Below are 4657 nucleotides of genomic sequence, written 5' to 3'. Positions count from 1 at the left end.
CTGACATCTCTCTCTCTGACCTCTCTCTCTGACATTTCTCTCTCTGATCTCTGACATCTCTCTCTGACATCTTTCTCTGACATCTTTCTCTGACATCTCTATCTGACCTCTCTCTCTCTCTCTGACATTTCTCTCTCTCTCTCTCTCTCTCTCTCTGATCTCTCTCTCTCTCTGACCTCTCTCTCTCTCTCTCTCTCTGACCTCTCTCTCTCTCTGACCTCTCTCTCTCTCTCTGATCTCGCTCTCTGATCTCTCTCTCTCTCTCTGACCTCTCTCTCTCTCTCTCTCTCTGACCTCTCTCTCTCTCTCTCTCTGACCTCTCTCTCTCTCTGACCTCTCTCTCTCTCTGACCTCTCTCTCTCTCTGATCTCTCTCTCTCTGATCTCTCTCTCTCTCTCTGATCTCTCTCTCTCTCTGATCTCTCTCTCTCTCTCTGACATCTCTCTCTCTCTCTGACATCTCTCTCTCTCTCTGACCTCTCTCTCTGATCTCTCTCTCTCATTTAAGATAATATGGAAAATGTGTACAACAATAAGACAACACGACACCAAGCTTCTATTGGCCGATTCCTAGCCTGATCCGAGATATGTATCTGAAGACAAGTCAGCTAGCTTTAGACAAGTTATCTAAAGCTAATCAGATCTGGGACCAGGCTATCTGATTCCTTGTCTGTCTGTCTGTTGGCTAGTGTAGGGATGAATAATGTCAGTGTGGAGCTGAAACCTTAACGAAGCATGTTAAATCTGTCTCCACTGCCTCTGCTGCGTCAGACCCTTTCGGTCTGTCTGTCTTCTTCTTAAGATGGTGAAACCTCTCCTTCGGCAGGCGATAACTCGCTTCCCTGTTTTTACGTCCCCTTTTTATGATGTAATGGCCAGGCTCCTTTTTCCCCGCTCCAGTCACTTCCTGTTGAAAGGTCAGATGGATGGTGTCCTATGGATTCTGTTTCATCACTTTACACATGGTCTTATACTCAACAGTTAGGTGAAGCGTTTGTTCTGTAAAGGAAGACCCCTGAAGCGGTGTGGAGCTTCAACATCATGTGACAACAGTTTCATATCAGTTGGATAGTGGATTGGAATTTCACTTCATACAAAAAGACTGAATTATTGTGTGTGGACATTGTTGTTTTTCAGAGGCACTTAACCCCGAGTACACACACCCACCCACCCACCCAGAGTGAGCTGAGGCCAGTGGGCAGCCTAGGGCAAGGTTTCCCAACCCCCCCCCTGCCCCCGGTGCACCTTTTGGTTTGTGCCCTAGCACTACACAGCTGATTCAAATAATCAAAGCTTGATGATGAGTTGGTTATTTGAATCTGCTGTGTAGTGTTAGGGGGAAAACCTAGCTGAGAGCAGCACAGGTCAGCTGTGTAGGACAGAGGTTTGGCCAGCAGGGGGGAGGCACTGCCATGTGAATGGTTAGTCAGGCTGAGCTCGGATGGCTGCAGTGTGGTTTAGTACCAGCCAGACAGCTAGCTCTGGCGCCCCCTGGGTTTTCCTAACACATCCACACAGCAGTCAGCCATAGGGCAGGTGATGCACATGGAATACCGCTGACTTCCAAAGACAACAGGGACGGGTGACAAGGCGAGGTCTCGCTGTCTTTCTCCCCCCATCCAGCCCCTGAAGAACTCGGCTCTCCACTAGCGCTTTATCAGCCTGTGTGGATCCACCCGTCCCTTCAAGATAGGACCGGTGGTGTAGCCAGGGTGTGGATCCACCCATCCCTTTAAGATAGGACCGGTGGTGTAGCCAGCGTGTGGATCCACCCATCCCTTTAAGATAGGACCGGTGGTGTAGCCAGCGTGTGGATCCACCCATCCCTTTAAGATAGGACCGGTGGTGTAGCCAGTGTGTGGATCCAACCATCCCTTTAAGATAGGACCGGTGGTGTAGCCAGGGTGTGGATCCAACCATCCCTTTAAGATAGGACCGGTGGTGTAGCCAGGGTGTGGATCCACCCATCCCTTTAAGATAGGACCGGCGGTGTAGCCAGGGTGTGGATTCAACCATCCCTTTAAGATAGGACCGGTGGTGTAGCCAGCGTGTGGATCCACCCATCCCTTTAAGATAGGACCGGTGGTGTAGCCAGGGTGTGGATCCACCCATCCCTTTAAGATAGGACCGGTGGTGTAGCCAGCGTGTGGATCCACCCATCCCTTTAAGATAGGACCGGTGGTGTAGCCAGCGTGTGGATCCACCCATCCCTTTAAGATAGGACCGGTGGTGTAGCCAGGGTGTGGATCCACCCATCCCTTTAAGATAGGACCGGCGGTGTAGCCAGGTTGTGGATTCAACCATCCCTTTAAGATAGGACCGGTGGTGTAGCCAGCGTGTGGATCCACCCATCCCTTTAAGATAGGACCGGTGGTGTAGCCAGGGTGTGGATCCACCCATCCCTTTAAGATAGGACCGGTGGTGTAGCCAGCGTGTGGATCCACCCATCCCTTTAAGATAGGACCGGTGGTGTAGCCAGGGTGTGGATCCACCCATCCCTTTAAGATAGGACCGGTGGTGTAGCCAGGGTGTGGATCCAACCATCCCTTTAAGATAGGACCGGTGGTGTAGCCAGCGTGTGGATCCACCCATCCCTTTAAGATAGGACCGGTGGTGTAGCCAGGGTGTGGATCCACCCATCCCTTTAAGATAGGACCGGTGGTGTAGCCAGGGTGTGGATCCACCCATCCCTTTAAGATAGGACCGGTGGTGTAGCCAGGGTGTGGATTCAACCATCCTTTTCTAACAAGATAAAGGGATTCACCATTCCCTTTTAAGAACAAGGGTGGATTGTGTTTATTCTTCCATACTCTAGAGTGGCTTTGCGAAGGAGACGGTATCTATGTGGATCCACTCATGGTTGTATTGACAAGTCATCGTTGTCTTTCTAAAGGAGTAGTCCCTACGATTAACTCTTAATGCCGTCGTATCAAGGGAATACCCTCTTAGTACCTCAGTAACAGATATTGAATGTACGTTCAAACCCTTTTCTTTTCCTGTACAGCTTTTCTAGTGACCTCTCTGCTATTCCTGGGAGGGTTGTGGAAATTGTAGCACTGACGACGATCAATAAAGACCCCACTAACTCAATGACCAAACTGGAGAGGATTTCCTTTCAATCTGTCTTCAAAAGCAGTTACTTATCTCGCTCTGCGTTTCCATCTTTTCTACTTCATCTGTTTCTCTGTGGAAAACGAGCACAATGCTTTCCCGGGATTTTTAATTGGACACCAGATTCCGTCTGACAAGTTTCTTCAACCTCCTGTTCTACAGAACAATGTAACTTGGAGGAAAATTCAAAGCGTCAGCTTGATCTGTTAGTTTCCTTTTCTAGAATATAGAACTAGATGCCTTTCTCTTTCCCCTAATGCTGCTCTAGCTATTGTGCATGTAAGGTATTTTTGGAGGGTAAATGCTATTGGCTTAAAGATTGTTATGTTGTTGTCCACTCTTTGCTCCCCAGTGCTTTACCCTTAACCCAAGTTGCCATTTTGTGGTGGTCAGTAACCAGTGATGTACAGGTTTCCCCTACCTACCGGAGTCTGAGGACATGGGAGTGTGCCTGTGTCCAAACATAGGCTCCTGTCTCATGTGATTTTTTTATATATATATATAAAAATGTAATATCCCCAATAGTTTGAATTATGAGCGTAAATTGTGATCTTACATTGCCGTTGATGATATTGATGACATATTTGGTTTGTTTTCAGTTCAGCACTCACTGTTGTTGAAACCGTTTGTTTTCTTTGTTTTGTAATCTATCTCTGTGTTCGACATGTTGTACTGAAACATTTCAGAAAAAAAACTACCTTTTGAAAAGTTTTGTGAAATGTTTTTTGTCCTAGCCACTCTGCCGTACGTAGCGTAGCCGCCCTATCCAGCCGGAAACCTCCGGGCCTTAACTCTCCCTATAAAGTAGCTGTAGAGTTACCATGGAAACACTTAACTGCCTTAATCACAGTTGACCACAGTAGGTGAGGTAGGAGACAGTCAGACGTCATACTAACAACTAACACTTTACAGTCTGTATTCAATCAATACCGGTGAAAGAGTTTTGCCGGATTATTCAAAAGTAACTCTCTGAAAAAAGCACATTTGAATTGATATGCAGTTGTCCACAAATCATTTGCTGTTTCAAACTAAAAGACATCAATTAACATATTCATTATTTCAGTGCAGAATAAAAAATGTCTGACTTAACCATTTTGATTCAATATGCCCTACATGTAACCCAGCAGGTCACTGGCAGTGGTACAGACTGAAGGGAAGTCCACCTGATATTTCACTCTGGGGTGTTAGAATGTTCCCCCTCTGAAAGGGTCTTTCATGGCCAGCCCCGAGCCACACCAAACACTGGGGTGGTCTGGCAGACATGCAGCAAATGATGGACAGAATTGGTCACTTTAATCTCTCAGGGTTCAAATACAAACATACCCTCCTGCACTCTCTCTCTACAATCCGTTTCATGTTCCCACCCTCCTGCACTCTCTCTCTCTCCATCCGTTTCATGTTCCCACCCTCCTGCACTCGCTCTCTCCATCCGTTTCATGTTCCCACCCTCCTGCACTCTCTCTCTCCATCCCTTTCATGTTCCCACCCTCCTGCACTCTCTCTCTCTCCATCCGTTTCGTGTTCCACCCTCCTGCACTCTCTCTCCA

The sequence above is a fragment of the Oncorhynchus clarkii genome, chromosome 31 (genome assembly GCF_045791955.1).
Source record: "Oncorhynchus clarkii lewisi isolate Uvic-CL-2024 chromosome 31, UVic_Ocla_1.0, whole genome shotgun sequence".
Classification (NCBI taxonomy): domain Eukaryota; kingdom Metazoa; phylum Chordata; class Actinopteri; order Salmoniformes; family Salmonidae; genus Oncorhynchus; species Oncorhynchus clarkii.
Note: the sequence above shows the minus strand (reverse complement) of the source record.